At 37.3% G+C, this 18885-nt stretch overlaps 1 protein-coding gene across 3 annotated transcripts in view; it reads left to right on the forward strand.

The window, feature by feature from the left end:
• Positions 1–18885, forward strand: part of CADM2 (cell adhesion molecule 2) — a 682250-nt gene that overhangs the window by 438062 nt on the left and 225303 nt on the right. The window lies entirely within an intron of this gene.

The raw sequence follows: 18885 nt of genomic DNA on the forward strand, positions 1-18885 counted from the left end.
TATTTTGTTAATTGTTTTAATTTAGGAAGTTTTTTAGGAAAAATATAAAAGCAAATGCATTGTAGTTAGATTTCTGACTTGCATTGTAGTAATGTAGGGTTATTGCTGGCATTTTAATCAAAATGGGGGTATTACATGAAAATGCTCATAAATATGTAAATGTAATTTATATTTTTACATCTAGATATAGTCATAAATACCTGAACAGAGAACAATGAACGTAAGTGTCTCAAGCATTTCCCATCTTCTCACACTAGTATAAAATGATCATCACTATTTTTGATAGCATACCCATATATAGAGAGGCATACTATGATCTCTACATAGCAGCAAGGTGACTGTCACAAATCAGCGTGACAAAGAAGTAAACGTTTCAGAATTTATCATGTAAGGTCAGTTGCACCTTAAACCATTCCCTGAATTTCAACAAAGCAGTGATGTAGCAAATGTAACCTGATTAGAGCATTTTTACTTGCATGTTCACATAAATGTATGCATATATGTGTATATATACATATGTGCATGTTTATTTATTAATATATTTTTTCATAGAAAATCCTGAATATATATATTTTACTAGAATTTATCTAACATTTCTGATAGATGAGTTGTTTGATAATTAGACACCAGATTTTAAGGCAAATATTTATACTTGGTTACATGTAGTTTGGAAGTTAAGGACTCTCATATTCACGGTGTTTGTGAAGTTCATTTATATACAATGTCTAGGTTGAAGCTGTTGAACAATAATAATAATAATAATAAAGAAAACGCAGCCAACTGATGGTGTTTATGTATTACAATAATCAAAACAATAAATAAAATACAGCACAGCTGCCTTTTTTTTTTTTTTTTTTTTTAAAGGCTTGCATGGCTTTTTGTAAAAATCTTTTCTCAGAAAGTTTGCATGCATTGGATGCCATGAGTGAGGGGAGTGGATGAAGTCAAATTTGCATAATTGTCAATGCATGCCACAAAGTTTGCTTTGCTCTTTTCTGTACTGTCATATAGTCACTCAGCTGTGCTGTGTAACAGTGGTCAAGAGTTCAAGACCTTCATCATCAATGAAAGCAAAACAAAAAACAAAAAAACCACACATCCACAGAAGCAAAATTTCAGCACAAATAAGTATAATCTCATCAGCATTCAGCAATTACTTCATGTACCCATATATTGCCATTCAAACAGGAACTGCCCTGGAGGCACAGGAATTATAAAATGAGTCAGAATTACTCATGGGCTCAAATCATCTGTGAATATTAACACACCCTTATTTCAGAAGTGCACGTGCATATTGAATAAACAGCTGAAACTATATATAGTAAACTGGGTTTGACGCTGTGATAACGGCAAATCCCATAGTCTGTAGCTGTGCATTATCTTTGGAGTTCTCTTGCTCAGTTGTACAGTGCCTTCGAGACATCATCAGCTTTTCCTTTGGTACTGAACAGTCCTGTGAAGAAGGTACCAAATACCCACCAGGAATTCAGTCCTACGATAGTTGTCTTTTAGCAAAACTGTGGGACCCATCTTCTAGTCTTGTGTGATGGAAGACATAAAATAGCTGATGCCTTACTGCTTTTTCACATTGCTCTGTCTAAGCAGTCAAGAGAACCTGTTCCTTCTTTTGAAGTACAACACTTAAGTGGCAAGCACTTATCTAATACAGCATTGGAAACGGCAACTCCCAACTTGAGGAAGTGCTTTGTTGCAGGAGGAATTTCTATTTTGGCATTTATTTCCCTGAAATCTAGCACTCTTACATCTATGCTTCTATTTATGGATCTTCATCTTTCCTTTCTGAAAGTATGGAATTTTTTCTGCCATTTTCAGCAAGATGAAGTTGACACTCAAGCCTGCCCTGAGATTGGAGGGTTCCAGAGTATGTTAGTAGGTGACATTGTATGGGTTCACCTGTCATAGAATCATAGAATCATTTCTGTTGGAAGAGACCCTCAGGATCAAGTCCAACCATAACCTAACCTAACTCTAGGACTAAACCATGTCCCTAAGAGCCTCATCTAAACACCTTTTAAACACCTCCAGGGATGGTGACTCCACCACCTCCCTGGGCAGCCTGTTCCAATGCCTGACAGCCCTTTTTGTGAAGAATTTTTTCCCAATGTCCAATCTAAATGCCTCTGGTGCAACTTAAGGCCATTTCCTCTCATCCTGTCACTTTCTACTTGGGAGAAGAGACCAACACACCCTCCATGCTACAAATTCCTTTCAGGTAACTGTAGACAGCAATAAGGTCTCCCCTCAGCCTCCTCTTCTCCAGGCTAAACAACCCCAGCTCCTTCAGCTGCTCCTCATCAGACTTGTGCTCCAGACCCTTTACCAGCTTCATTGCCCTCACCTGCACTTTCTCCACCACCTCCATGTCTTTCTTGTGGTGAGGGTCCCAAACCTGAACACAGTATTCAAGGTGGGGGCCTCACCAGTGCCAAGTACAGTGACACTATCACTTCCTGTTGGCTACACTATTCCTGCTACAAGCCAGGATGCTGTTGGCCTTTTTGGCCAACTGGGCACACTGTTGGCTCATGTTTAGACAGCCGTCAGTCAAGACCCCCAGATCCCTCTCTGCCAAGCATCTTTCCAGCCACTCTTCCCTGAACCTGTAGCGCTGCCTGGGGTTGTTGTGACCCAAGTACAGGACCCAGCACTTGGCCTTGTTAAACCTCATACAATTGGCCTCAGCCCATTGATCCAGCCATTCCAGATCCCTCTGTATGGCCTTCCGACCCTCCAGCAGATCAACACTCCCACTCAATTTGGTGTCATCTGCAAACTTACTAAGGGTACACTCAATCCCCTCATCCAGATCGTTGAAATGTTGTTCATGCTTTGTTAACGTGAGAAACTCCTGCTGGTCTCCAGCTTCCCTCCCTCTCCTTGTGGGATTGTTTACAGGCAGAACATTAGAGCCCTTGCTCTCAAATATTGCATTCAATGTTTTTTCCTGAAGCATTTTCTCAGACTTTGTTGAAGGCTGTTTGCATTCAGTGTGTCAAGCAGCTGTTGAACTCTCTAGTTTACTCCTACTTTGTGGCACTTAGAATCAGTTTAGGCTTGAAGGTCATCTGATCTGCAGATCATCTGGACTGAGTAAGGATGGACTACTAAGTTCTGGTTGCTCAGAGCCTTATAGACAAATTGAAGTATCTCTAGGATCAGAGATATCACAGTTCTAGGTTAGATTTATGCTATCATTGTTGTCTTTTACCCTGTTTTTTTTACTTCTAGTTTATACTTTCTGTTAGCTAGAAGAAACTGCATGAAATTTTTTTGTGGTCTCCAGAAAGGGTAAATACTCGGATTTTGCATAGAAGGTAGGATCTTGCTTTGGACTACCGTAGGCAGATACTGCCACAGGACACTCATGTTCTGAAGAGAACACTTTTGGCATTTTCTGGAAGTCTAATTCAGAGAACTTGAAAGAGTAAGGGGTAAAATTAGACATGAAAATAGTTGTTCATAGCAGTGAATTTGATGAAGTAGAAACCAAATATGCCACCTGAAAGTCTCGACAATCTGATTGAAGTTGTTTCAGTGCATTAATATTTTAAGGACTGTTCCTTAATGCACCAGATGAGATTTGTTCAACTTGAGCTCTGTAAATGAGCATTTCCTCTATCAAAGCACCAGTTTGAAGACCTCTTGACCTCCTAAGAAGGGCTGTTTTGACATTTTGATGACAATATTGTTGCAGATATCTTCTGGCAGCAGTTAACAATGGTTTTCAGTCTCAATGGTCTTATCAGAGCTGCTAATGACATGTCAATTTTCTGCCAGCAGGTGAAAGAGGGAGGCCAAGTGTCTTCATTCAAATGTAATTAGTTGAGGAATGGAATCGTGTGCTCCACATTTTTACTTCTCTGATACACTCTATGTCAGCTGCTGTTAAAAAGTTATTTCTGGAGCTGCCCCACTAACCTTATGCAGTTAGACACTTGACTTTATCATCCTTTAGAATTTAAATTGGAATTTCTGATAGGTTTTTTTGCTATTGGGAATGGTGTGGAAAAATATGAAAACTTCTTATTAAAGAAAGGAGATTATAAAGGCAACTGCTGTTGCAGGAGGAAAAAGCAAGTCCTCAGAAAAGATCTATCATCTGCCTGTTGAGAATTACAACATTCCTTCCTGTTCCTAAGATTTCTGAGGCCCTAGATAAAAAATAGTGAAATTCCCAAGAAAAGTCCCAAGAAGAGACTTTTTGCAGAGAGGAAAATATAACAGCCATAACATTGCAAGATTCGTAGTATCCAATCTAAATTAAAACATGGTGGATTGGTAGCTTATTTCTGCCATGCTCCTTTCCTCCATTTTAGCTATGTATGAAGTTCTATTTTTAATTTTCTCAGGTAGAAATAACATTCACATAATAGTTCTACTGTTTCTCATAGCAATATATTACTGTACTTCCCACTCAGTCTGTATATAGGCAAAGCTATATTCTCTCTCCAAAACTGTTGTAAAAGTTGTACCTCTATGGCTTCGAGAGGTCCTATTGATGGGAGACACCTTTAAACTTTTTTTCTGTCTTAATACTACACTTCTAAGTACTGTAAATGCTTTTAACTCTATTTCGCTTACCTCAAAAGTTTGATATTAACAGTACTGTGTTTTGTAGCCCATTGGCTATCCAGGAGATTTTTTAGATGTTGACTTGTGTTACATCTGTGTCCCAAAGAAATTGCACTTATTTTTCAGCTCCATAGGGAAGAACTTTTTTTCTTTCAGTCATATCTTCTACAAATGCAGAGGTATGTTGTTTCTGCTTCACTTTTAAAAGAGAAGACTGATTTTCTTTCAGAAACATAACATTTAAATTTAGCTTTAACAATGCTACTTCAAGCAAACATCTCAATTGCTAATATCAATCATCATAGCATTTGATACACTGTCTAAATGCATCTTATTCAAGAGGCAAAGATCACTCTGGACTTTACTCGCTTGATTTATTTTGTTCTCATTATGTCAATGAAATCGGTATCAGCTTATTTGAAGTTTAAGTCTTGAGGGAGTGTGTGAAGGATGTTGTACAAATATGCATGCCTAGATAGTTGTGCAATGACTCATGTTATCTTTTAGTTAGGAATCAGTTTGTTTCTCGAAACTTCACTAGGTCTCATCAATGGTCATGTTCAACCCAACCATCTCTTTGATTTTCATACAGCATATGATAAACTTTATTGTATTCTCTGTGTAGGTATTTGTCATCTTGGTAAATAATAGGTCTAGTTCATCCCATTGTTTTGACTGAAAACCAGACAAACCAGGATAAATTGTGTTCATCAGAATTTCCTGTATGGAAGACCTAGAGTTTAGATCCTTTCTTCAGTACATGCAGTTAGTCAAGCATATTTCTCATTCAAGGTAAAATTATCCTGAAAACAAGCAAACACTACAGCTGTCCATGTTAAGAATAGGATGAAATAAAAGTACACAAAGGAGACTCAAATATTGCTATTTGTCTTATTTGCATTATCCTCACAAAGTTCTGAGCTATTGCGTTATTAACATCAGTCAGGCATTAGTTCTGCTGTCACAGAGTTTTCTTCATTGAGGGATAGATAATTCAGGGTATCATCTGCATAAAAATGACACACTGCAACATTATGGCAAAAAAATACAAACTAGTGGAAGTGTATTGATGTTGAAAGTGTGAATCCAATATAGTGTCTAGGGAAACTCCATAACTCACAGGAGCCTGAAAGTGCATTTATTTATGGTTGCAAGCTTTCACCACTGAGACATGTAGAAATGAAAACCTGTCAGATTCCACCTTTAATACAAGGTCATTACAAAAACTTGCCAAGGCTGTTGTAGTAGCATAGCATGATCTGAAGCCTGATTGAAATTTTTCACACATTATAGTGCTATTGAAATAAAGTAGTTCTTATTTGTAAAATCTTCTCCTACACATTTTTATTCGAAATAGAGTTTCAGCTTCTGAAGGTAAAAGCACCTTTGGTGTTTGTAAATGATTGTACTTCTGGAGGAGAACAACAAAGCTAATGAAGCCTTAATAACCATTCCTTTACTGTCTCTACAGTTTTCCTTCCCTTGTTGTTTAGTCACTGCTTCCAGTACATAACCTCTGTGGTCCAGTGCTTTTCTCTGCTGGTTAAGTCATGTCCAATGGCTAAACCTGTGAATCCAAAAGGTCTGGATTTCATTCCTGTATCTGCCACAGTTTTCCTCTGTGAATTTTCATGGCACTTAAGGCCAGAGTTCTCTCATATTCAGCAGTTCTGATGGGGAGGAAAGTGATGATGAAAAACAAAATTTGATGCTTGACTGTGAAGAATGCACAGAAAAAGAAAAGAAAGAAAGAAAGAAAAAAAAAGGTTTGAAAATGACCGTATTAAGAGTGCAGAGGACTGTGAAAGGTACATGGAGCATATTGCTCCTCCTTGCATGCCTTTAGCTGCTGGTACTTATACAGTAGCAGGCATTTGAGAAATTAATTTAGGTAGGCAATTGTTACTGTGTTTCTCCAATTCGAGTTCTATTTTTGTGAAAAGCATAAGGATTTTTCAAACTAATATTTATTGGAGTGAAATAAGGACTCAGCAAAACACGTCGATTCAATGTGAATAACGCTAAAGCCATTTATTACAGAAACAAGTCTCCTTATATACGTAACTATATTCTAATCACGTGTCCATGCTCCAAGCATGGATTCGTTAAATGAATATCGTGGGCTGTCCATGGGCTGGAGTCTCACTGATGATACGTCTGATGATTCACGCCACACCAGGACCCCGGTGATTGTGGAACGCCCCTCTTTCTCACAGCAGATTCTGATCTCAGCTTCTCGAAGAGGCCTTGAGATTCCTTTGAGCCTGACTAATTCAGCAACAAATCTTTATCTATCAAAACCCCTCCACAAATACTTACTCAATAAAAATAAAAATGTGTTGGTTTTGTGTTGTTTTGTTTTGTTTTTTAAATCCTCCTAAATGCAAAAGTTCCCATTAGATCAAGATAATAGGTTATTTCACAGTTTTGGTTTTCCATCAAATAACATAAAACATTATAATTGCAATAAACTCTAAAAAAATCATATATATACTTGAGTATAATATATATGCTATTTGTCAAAAGAGTTTTGAAAAAGACAGCAGTTGCCTGAGTTCTGAGGGGTTTTTAGCAGATTCGTGAAATATGTTGCTATGTTTTTTCTATTTCTTACAAACTCTAGCTGACCATCTGAGGGAGAAAGCTGGAGTCATAATGATGATAATAATTCTAAACAAAATTGCTGACTGATCTTTACCCTTTGCAATTATATTTGGGAAATACCTGGCCTTAACATCTGTAAGATTAAGACAGCTGAGATTTCCATTATGTTGTGTGTACGCAGTCCAAATGCTCACCATTCTACTACATACTAAGGAGGCTGTGAAAACATGAATCAGCTTTTTCTTTTTTAGGCTGAGGGACTATGCGAGAAGCACTGGAAACAGGGGTCATACAAGCCTGTATATCCTTTTTGCTGCTTTTAATGCATCTTATTTTGGTATGTTTTCCAGAATAGATGTAAACAAAACAACCATTAATAGTTTCGGTAATGCCACATGGTCATTAAAATTGTAGGTAGCCGTGGAATAAAGCAGCTCGGGCATCATAAAAGTAATGAAGGAATGCACAAACCTCACTGAAAAGAGATCGGTAGGGGCAGGTTATTGCTGCTCACATGCTCTTTTCCTTTGAGAGACATCTATGTTAAGCCAACATATCATTATATCATTTATTGACTAAACAGTTTAATAACCAGGGTAGAAGAGTTTGGGATGGAGTAAGATAATGTTTGTTTTCATTCATGTGAAGTGCAGCACAGTTATGGGAGAGGGAGTCTAGGGAGGATGTTCCCTTTTGAGGTGGACCCAGTTTTCATCTACTAAAACATTTTGCCAGTTCTTATTCTCCAACTTTCAGATAGGCAACTCTTCCCTCCACAATGGTTAATGCAAATTCTGATTGCTTTTATTCAATTTGTTTGCCCTCATTTGGTTGTTAAGTATTTGAGACAAGACTGACAAAAGCAGTGTATTAGGAGGACTTGCCATACTTGAATAGAAATCTACTGGAAACTGAGTTGCTTTATTTGCTATCTGAACGGATGTGTTGTTGTAAGTCTGGTTGTGATATTGAGCATTGAGCCCTTATGGCTATCTAAAAAACTTTTTGTAGGCATTGCGTTTCATTTCAGATATGAAAGTGTTGTGAACACATGAGACACAGACACATATTGCTCTGTGCTGGCCCAATGAAGTCATTTTTCAGATTCCAGCTGAACAAAACACTTTGCTTCAGAGTCCACACTTTAAACTGAACATGCTATGGAATTGCTGGGTAGGATTCGAAAATATCTGGTAGTTGGATGGAGCTGCTGCTCTGAAGCAGGCTGTTGACTTCTCTTATGCCTAAATATCAAAATTCCTCAACTTCTATTGAGACAAAATGTCTGAGGGAGTTTGATAATAACACGTAAAGACTGGAGAAAATATACAGTTGGTGTATGGGTTATAGCAAACCCGTGATCACTGATTTTTACTTCTTTGTTGATAGTTACAGATGCCTTTTAAATCATAGACTTTTCTTTCAAGCTTAGCTTAGTTTCCTGCATAGTTTTATAACCAAAGGAAGTAAAGAGAGTGTTTTAAAATAAAAGGATTTTTTTTTTCTCAAATGTTCTTTTGAAAACCTTAAGACTTTCATTGATTCTCCACATTAGCTCAGTTTTCAAGACTTGCTTCTTAAATCTCTGTGTGAGATCAGATCTTCAGAGAATTTGTTTTACTTGAGTAGACAGTGGTCAGTGAAACACATGGTGTCTAAATGGCTGAGGATTCACTATAGTAGCTAACATTTAGTGCTTTATATTAACACTAGCTTGGTTTCTTGGTTCAGGCATAGGAACAGAAGAAAGGAAATTAAGACTTTTCTCTGTGTGTTGCCATTGTTCTGTAGAGGATCTCTGGAAGTTCTTTGTAAATAAGTGTTATACTCTGCATTATTCTGGGTTTCTTTCAAGGACTTCCTTACACATTTTTTTCGATTACAACCTGCATATAAGGGAAAGGTAGTGGAAAACACTTGAGCAGAGTACAATGTGGGATTTTTGTTCCACAAAACCTGACAGATCATTAGAGATGAAGGAGAAAACTATGCAGGGTTCACTTACCAGGTGCCTTAGGTTCTTGATTCTGAATTAATATCCTCACTACTCACCTGATTGCCGAACATGTAAGTCCTTTTCTATTAAGCTGATAAAGTGAACCTCTTACAAAAACTAGCTAGAACCACCCTATTGCTTTTTTACAGTTTCTCAGCTCAAATAAAAGAACCAGAAACTTAATTTGGCCTATTTCCAATAACTGTAAATTTCAGTAGGAACTTCTAATTATTTATGTTTTGGAAACTGTTGCTGGCTCTCAGAAAGCTAAACAGATGAGCTGGTGAGTTCCTGTTCTTCAGAGACTACTGTAGCTGAAAGTGTGTTGATAGCAGTATCCCGGGAAATAGAAAATATTAAGATTTCTTTTTTTCGGAGCCTGATTCTATGAAGTCAGGTCCAGAAGCTAAACACTGCAATCATAATAAATACATGTTTAATGGGTTTGTTTTTTTGTTTGTTTTTGTTGTGATTTTTTTGTTTGCTTGGTTTGGTTTTCTTGGGTTTTTTTTTGATTTTTTTTTTTTTTTTTTGTGGTGAGCACTTTTAATGGCAATATTTCTGAAAATGAAAAAAGATTTAGTAATAAAGAAAAAACACTGTAAATGCTGGATCTTTCATTTGGTATATCAGCAACCTGTTCATGGGCTCCCTGAAGAGCTAATAACAGACTAGCAGTCCTGATTCCAACCTAACCACCTTTTGCATTTATTATGTGGTCTATAAAAGATGATAAAAATCTTTAAAATATTGTAACTTGACAAAAAACCTTCAAAGGGAAATGGGCAAGGTAGTTAAGGAGTTCAAATTTAAGTGAAGCTGTCAGAAGGGAGGAAAACACTGGAAAGAGGGCAATAGAAAGGAATCGTGCACAGTGGTTCCAAATGCAGTGGGCCTTTGCAGCAGCCAATAGTAGAGGTTCTACCTGGACTTGGCAGGTCCCCATGTGTCTTAGAAGTCACTGTCAGTTTGCCAAATTCTGGCTTTCCTAACCATGCTGGTTTAGATTGTGTAAGCAAAGACAAAGCTATAGAATCCTGATTTATAACAGTCCCCATGCATGATACAATACATCCAATTGGTCTCCTACAGGCTCACTTTTCATTTGTTAACTGTTGCTGAGAATACTGCAAGCCTTTTGTATTGTGAGGGGTGGCTTTTCCATTCACGTGTTTTTTTCTAATAGTTATTGTCATTTTTATATACATAATACATGTTGCATGTGGTGCATCAGGAAAAGTACTTAAACGATTTATTGTAGTTGGATTTAGAAACAATTGTTCATAACCTTAAGTTTCTTAAGGTAGAAATTTTGTGCTTTCATGCCATACTTAGTAGATTCAAGATGTCTGTCATCTGCGATCCCTTTGTTTCATAGTTTCCTTCAGAAGTATTTATTTTCATTCGTTTTGGGCAATAGTACTTACCGTATTTTTTGTCACTGATTTCTGGAACTGAAGTGTGTCAGCTAATGCTTCCCAAGTAGCAGCTCAAAAATGAAAGGAGAATAGCAATGCCTGCATTGATGTCCATTTACATTTTAGGAATTTACAAGTGTATAAAACTAATGAGCTAATAATTCAACATTCTTTTTAGATAATGTTATGTACAGAAATGAATAGGATGAAAAGGCTTTCTTCCCATGATTTGGCTTCTCTTACAGAATTTAATTTTGTAACGATTATCATAATGGACTGCCCATCCCACTCCAACAATAAATGATCCCCAGGAGGCAGACTAGTAAAATAAATGCTTCTCCAGAGGAGACATAATAAAATTGCTCTATTTGTTGTCTTTTTCTCTCTCCAGAAGCTCAGGAGAAAAAGTGGGCTATGTAACACTGTTGAGAGGTTACAAATTTCTGGTTTCAGTGCTACCAGCTAGGAAGCAAGTTTCAGCGTCAGGAAAACGCATTCCATTTACAGCTTCCAGCCCTGCTCATCCCAGTGTTCGCATGGTGATGTGCTGTACAGTTGTATCCACCTCACCTGCAAACCAATATAGCATGTTTTCCTGGTCCTTCCTGCTTGCATTTTTTTTTTCCTTGCTTTCTTTTTCTGATATGTCCTGGTAACACAGGAGGCAGTTTTGTAATCTTTTATTATTCCTTCTGTATTCAGCTACCAGCTTGATTTGATCTAAATATCTTTCAAAATATATTCAGTCATTTGTGTAGATTAGTGACAACTATTTTAATAACTTTACCTTTTTAAAAACAAATTTTACTTTCTTCAATGCTTCTCTGAAGAGCAAAGCATTATTTCCCATGACAGTTCCTTAAAATAAGATGTCATATTAGAGATTTTGGCTGTAAACTTGTCAGTCTTACCTGAAGTATGTTGCATGTTTTCCAAAGGACATGAATTTGATTGACTTTTTGAGTTACGGCGTTCAAGCCTTGACTGCTTTTTAAAAGCAAATTGTGCATGGTATTGAGGAACACAGACAGCTATAAGAGATATTTTTGATCATCAAGTCCATTCTCTTTTCACAGGCATCACATATTACCTCTTCTTTATATGCATTCTTCTGTAAATCTATTTTGGGGGGTTGTTGTGTTGCTTTTTTTTGGGTTTTGTTTGGTTTAGTATTGTTTTTTCTTTCTCAGCTAGTTTTCTGATTAGGGAAACTGTGAACCCTTCTCTTGTAATTTTTGGGCACACTCTTCTAATTTCTGGAAGTAGCTTATTGACATAACTTTTCCTTATGTCGATATTGTCTTTAACTGTAAACTGATCTTCTTCCTCCTTTTCTATCTCCATGAGTAATACACAGACAAGTATCATGTCTTCTCTCAGTCTTTGTTTTGACAGACAGATGCTTTTCAGTCTCTTCTCTTTCCAGGCTAGTCTTGGCTACATTATACTTTTCTGGTGTCTTGTGGTGTGAACTGGCTGCTGTTGATTGAAGTGAGCAGAATGATCTGCAGTGTTTTACCTGGGGTTCACCCCGTCTTTTCCATAAAGCCTTCCTACATCTACCAGAAATACTTTTACCTGCCTTGTCATATGACTGCTTTCTTTGAAGCTGCTTTATATTGGACATTCATAGTCATCCACTGATAAATTAGAAAATGTGCCTTCTTCCTGCTCATTTGTTCTCAGCTGATGAGATCCACCATGTAGGTGAAGTTTCAATTATTAATCACCAAGTACAAGACTTTTTTCTCGTTTCTATTACCTCTATCCTAAAGGTTGTCCAGCACTTTCTGTGAGATGTACCAGTCCTCTTCTGTATGAATGATACCTTTAAAGATTTTCTCATTAACTAGCTCATGCTGTCTGTTAATAAAATTATTATTAATATAAAAAATAAAGAATGAAGAGGAGTCCTTGAAAAAGGTCCAAGCATTAATGACTTCCCTCAAGTATCCCCTTCTTTTCAGCTGCAGCCTGACACCATCTCCCATAAGCAAGTTCTTCATTTCCCACATTTCCTGTGCCAGTATCTACCTAATTTACAAATTATGTTTATAAGATCTTATTCTGATGCACTTAAGTAAAGATTAATCTACTAAATTCCTATTACCTGCCAGAAATCAGATTGGTCTATGTTTGTTAACTTTGTATTAATTTGTTGATCTCAGTTGACTATGCCAGTGTTTCTGATCCCTTCTTTCACCTCTCCATGGTCATTTCCAGGGAACAAATTCACTTATCCTGCCTGATCTGCACAAGATGCCTTGATGGTGGTTTTATTAGCTGTTTGTTTTTTTTTTTTTTACTCAGGGCAGCTGATATTTAGCAAGTGTAATGCTGTATAGTGGTGTTAAAAAAAGCAAGCAGTGGGATTCAAAAAATACCAATTATGTCTAACCCAAATTACAGCTATACTTCATATGTAATAATTTCCTGATAGGTGAGTTTTTTCATCTTTGTTATTAGTATATTTTTCTTTTGGCTGTTTTCCATTCACTTTGTAGTTGGCTTATTAATTTATCTGTATACTAAGTATATATGGTAATACTTATCCAGCAGTATTGTACCTGGCCAAGCTGTGTATCTTTAAAGGACTTTATTGGACATTTCCCATTTCTTGTACCTTTTTGCATATAATTCCACAAGTGCCTTATGTGTATCTTCCAACTTGCTACATATGTTGTAATTCCTATTTCATTATTTTTCACCTGTATGCTTTTTAGTCACACTCTCTAGTTGCAGTGCATCAGTGATGGCCTTTAAAATGTGTGTGTATATTTATTTATTTGTTTAAAGTTATTATTTTTTTCTCCGAGGCATCTTGCTTTAGGAGAATCCTGATCAACACCACCACTGGTTTTAGTGGGTTCCTTGAACATCCTGTTACTAATATGTCTTTCCAATTGTTAGCACCATGTACTTTCTGACAATTATCCCATTGCAGAAAAATTTGTAGTCAGATTGGTTTCTTCAGCATTGTCAACATGTCTGTCTACTTCACAACCAAATCTAGTTCTAAGGAACTAGAATAATTCCAATAAAATCCCATCTACCAGCTTCTTCAAAACGAATTTGGCTCAAACAAAAATATTTTCTGCCATCTTTTCATGCAGTTGCTATTAGGACCCAGCTGCCTTCATCATTATTTTTATCTTTCATGAAAAGCTCGTGCTCTTGTGGTATTCTAAGCATGATTGCTATTCCATCTTACTCCTCTTCATCCTGTAACAGAAGGCACTTGTCTACAGTTCCTGCATTTTGCTGTCCATATTCCTTGCATTAACATGCAAATATTTGGCTTGTTTCTTATCTCTTCACTAATTGAATTAGGCTCGTCTTTTCAGCAGTATGTCTTATGCATGCAAATAGTCTTCATATCCAGATTTAGGAGTGTTTTTCTCAACTTTATAGACTGCTATAGTGATAAATCTAAATTTAGCGTTGATGTCCTTCCTGACCTCCTCCTATGTACTAAACCAACATTTGGAGATTATAGATAATGCCCCAATCCTCTCTCTTAATTTCTTAGACCAAGATGCTTCCTGTTGCACAGTTCAGCCTAAATAATAGAAAACTGTTTCGAGGCAGTTTGAGAGCTGTGTTTCCAGTGAAAGCATTCAAAATTTTATTTTAATTTTTTCTAATCCTGGAGGCACTTACTACTGTTGGTTGTCTTTGTTATATTCCTTGCTTCTTCCCTGTATTTCCATTAGAAAGAACAGAAAGAGTTATGACCTAGATTTCTTCATCTTTGCATGTTTTTTTGGTTTTGTTTTCAAGGTGCTTTTTTGAGGGATTTTTTGTTTGGTTGATTTTGTTTTAGTTTAGTTGGGGTTTTTTTTTGGTTTTGTTAACATTGTTGGTTTGGTTTGGTGTTTTCCTCCTTTTGCTTTCATTACGATTGTTTTAACTCTGTGTTAATTTCTACCAACAGCATGTAAATATAAAAGTGCTCAAAAAGTAAACACCAAAAAGCCAAGAAAATGATCTGATTATCTGGGGACATGCCACTGGTTTCTTCTGAAGTAATACAAGAATACTGTTCTGTTAGAAACAAGGCCATAGAGTTCATGTGCTTTTGACATAATTCTTCAGATTTTACAAGCTCTTTTATTGACCGAAAATGGATAGGTCAGCTTTCTGAATTGCTTCTCTGTAAGTGCATGCATTTATGAATTGCCAGCACTTTGCTTTCCTTGTGAGTAGGATTTAATCTCTCAGATGAAATGGGAATTAAACAGGAGATTAATCTGTTCCACAAAGGATCATACTATTGCCAATCTTCATTGTCTGTGAGGTCTCCAAATCTTGTCATATATTAGTCATGTTAATGTGTTAATAATAATAAGGCCATGACTTTTTTTTTTTTCCTTAGTTGAGTTGTAAATGTCCCTTGATTTATGTAGATTCTTAAACAGAAAATAATTTTGTGGATGAATAGGTGTCCAAACAGGAGTTTGAGCTATAAGTGACTTGCTAACACCCTGGATGACATTCAGTGACCTCTGCAGCCTTGTGCCTTGTCTCATTTTATCCAATAATAAGAAGAGGCAAAGCCACATAACTGAAGCAGGGAACAGAGTGTTAAGTGACATAGTGGGAAGGAAGTAGCCCGTAGTGGTGTTGGGCAAAACTTTCTGGGGAAAGCTTTTTGAGTCCTGTCTCCAGCACAGTGTAATAGCCTTGCTTCTGCCTCAAGCTCCTGATGCTGGGCATATCTAGCCAGCAGATCCTGCCTCATATGTTACATGGAGAGTGAAGTCCCAAAAAAAGGTCCTTGCTCTAAGTCTTTATAGAAAGCTACACACGGCAGGAGGCAGGGCATGTAGATGCACAACAGGTTCTGGGTGTGAAGGCTGTGCATTCCAAGGAGGGTCTGGACCACAGGGTTGGGTGCTGGTTGCATGATAGTGATGCAGGAATAGGGCAGACTTAGAAAAAAGGTATGGCTCAGTGTAAGACATGACAGACTGTTTTATCACAGCATGATGGTTGAGTTGGTTGATCAGGGTAAGAGGAGACGAAGGCAGCAATACTGTAAGAGATTTGTAAGGTAACTGACAGGTGGCAGAGAAAGACTTAGGATTGGGTTTTTGCGAGGCCTGAGGTTTCATGGGCAGGTGTGCAGAAGGGTATAACTGTTAGCTATAATAAAATTTTGAAAAGTAGTTTTTGTAGTGTGGAATGTTGACTATATATTTTGTAAACTTAGGGGAGATATATCTTTTTCCTTATTGTTTAGTACTGTCAGGAGGGAAATTGAATAACTTTTCAAATACTTTGTTATTACTCAGTAGAAAGTGTTATAAATTGGAAAAGTTGTTTATCTCTGGTATAAGTATTATTACATTACAGCAACATAAACCAAGCTCTATATGAAAAGACAGGAGTTTGATTTTAACTATGACAGACTGCATTTGTGTTTGTCAGTGTTTATGTCCGAGGTATGTTATTTCCCATTCTCATCTTTGAACTTCATCTAATTCCTTCTGTAATGTGCTGCAGTTCGCTACACTGTGCAGAGAATTTCATTCCAATGAAGTTTTACAGCTTTCTTATGTAGAGAAGTGAAGCATCAGGCTTGTACGGATTATATATTTGAAACTTGATCCTATAAATATTTACTTATGTGCTTAAAGTTAAGCCTGTAATTCTCATGGAGTCAGTGAGTCTACCTGTGTATTTAAAGTTGGGATAAAGTCAATGTAAATATCTCAAATATCTTAGTTATTGTATCATATCCCTAAGAAATAAATAGCTTCTTTGATTCTCAGCCAACTTTGCTACTAGTACATCTGGCATTGTCTTTGAGTCATAGTTTTTTTTTGCACATTGTTTCCAGTGTTTCAGAAAACGCCTGTGAAACCATCTGCTAAAAAAAAAAAAAAAATAAAGGTGGGAAGTTGGGAGGCCTGAGGGGGATTGATTGTTTCTTTTTTAAATAAAGCCAGGCTGATTTGGTAACAATACAGGATGATTTTGAAACACCTCATCATAATTAGTTTATTGACTTAGTGTTGGATTACTAACAGAGACTCAAAAGTAGTTTGAGTGCCTTCGAATTAGCATCAGAATTCACACAAGATTACCTGAATTTACTTGGTAGAGTTTATTGCACATTTAGTTTATGTTAGGGGGTTTTTGCTTTTTTGTTTGTTTGTTTGTTTTTCTTAGCTCACCAAATAAAATCAGCTCATACATTTGGGTGTATCTCAGTACTTGATCAGACAGCAGTAGCAGAATTCATCAAAGTCCTTTCCTCCCTCCAATGACCCTCAAACATTTTCCCTTGTTAGCCCAAGGTTGTGACATCTATTTGTTGCATCAAACACATCTGCCTTATAAAATTACATATTATTGCAGTTTCTTCTCAAAATTGGTTTTGTTAGTGAAAATTGCACTCCCTGTCACCTAGCAGGCAGCTTTATAGCCTGGTTGTAAGATAAGCACAGTATGCTCTTCCTGAGAAGTCTGCACTTGAATTAAGTACACAGCTGCTCGCTCATTCCCCTCCCCCAAGTGGGATGGGGGAGCAAATCAAAAGAGGAGAAACTCATGGATTAAGAACAGTTTAAAAGGACAGCAAAGGATGGTAAAATAATATCTATATCTGTACCTACATTGATATACAAAATAAGAGATGCACAATGCAATTGCTCATGAACACTATTCATGTACAGCTGATCCCAGAAGAGTGAAGACCAGGACAGCTGGTCATTCTCAAACACAACTGTGCTGAACATCTGATCATGGAAAAAAAGAGCACCTTGGTCTCAAACAGCTGATGCTGGAAGAAGAGAGGCAAGAGCAAGCCAGAAAAGTCCACTCCAGCTATATAATGACTACGATGCGAATGGTAGAGGATTTCTCATTGGCCAGCCTAGACATCAGTCTAGGTGTTGTCCTATTATGCTCTCTCCCATCTTCTAAGTGCACCTGCAGCTGGCAAGCTGAAAAAGTCCTTGGTCTCCTTGGCAACAGCCAAAACATAAGTGAGTCCTCATGTTCTTTTTATATCAACTCCAAAACACAGGCTAGCTACTGGAAAGAAAAGATCAACTCTGTCCCAAGGAAAAGTGTAGGAAGTCCAGTGTGTTATCACTTTATTCTCATGCTAAACCAAAAACAAAAGGCTGTACTAGCTACTAAAAAGAAAATATTCTAACCACTATGAAGAATAGTAACTACCCCAGCAAAACCTGCACATTGAGTCAGCTGAAACTTTTGAACTGCTTGGCCAAGGGAGTACTGAAGTCTAACATCTCCTTGACCAAAGAGCTTCCTGCTGCTTTGGAGTGCTTTTCTCTTGAATCTTATTCTACAGTTGCCTTGAAAGGTGAAATAAGAGCTGGGCTTGCTGCAATCAAAGCTGGAAAGAGGTTTTGTTTTTAGCAAAGCAGAGCACTTGAGCACTTCCACAGTACCATGCTTGACATGGGTAATTGAAATTCCATTGTCATCTTTGTATGTGCCAGGCTAATGTCAAAGCATATTTCTTTGAGAAGCTACTGGCTTAATTTCTCTAGCTTCTTGGATTGAAGAGAAGATATGGGTTTCTAGAAAGTTAGTAGCTCAGCACTGGAATGTAGAATAGATCAACAGAAGAGAAAACTTACAAGAGGTGTTTTAAGGACTTCCCTGCATTTTCATTAGCAGGATCATAGTTATACAGAAAACCAGTGCATGTCACTCTGTGGACCTTGTTCACTTGTTCATTTGTTCATAAGTGCACCATTCTGTGCTGCTGGAAGTCAAGAGGAGGTTGTCTGAGCCCCTGACCTGGATTCTGGTCAAAGCCTATGTGCCAGTGTTTCACTTCTCTACACTGGGGTTGAGGGTTGAAAGCTGTTATAGGAAACAAGGCAATACAACAGGGTGGAGAGAGCAAGGAACTCAAGATAACCCCAAAATAAGTGGGAGAAGATTTTTAGCTAAATGCTAACACAGGTTTTACAAATCAACTAAACTAAACCATATTTCTAGTGCTCAGATCTCCCAGCTTCTGTACTGATTTGAATTTCATTATTTTCCTGGTTCCCATCCCCTGGCTTTCCATCATGCCCTAGGGTGCTTTGCTTTGGGCTTTTTTTTGGGTTTTTTGGTTTTGTTTTTTCCTTTTTCATTTTCAGTCTTGTTCTGTCACTTCTGTCATTCAAGTATTAAGGCCTCGCAGCTATAGAGGTCTCTGTAATGGTACTTGCTGGGTTGTTCATGGCAAATTATCTTACAACATATTGTTTCCCTGTTTCTCTCTGCTTTGTTCCATTGAGTGTG

The sequence above is a fragment of the Columba livia genome, chromosome 1 (assembly GCF_036013475.1).
Source record: "Columba livia isolate bColLiv1 breed racing homer chromosome 1, bColLiv1.pat.W.v2, whole genome shotgun sequence".
NCBI classification, from domain to species: domain Eukaryota; kingdom Metazoa; phylum Chordata; class Aves; order Columbiformes; family Columbidae; genus Columba; species Columba livia.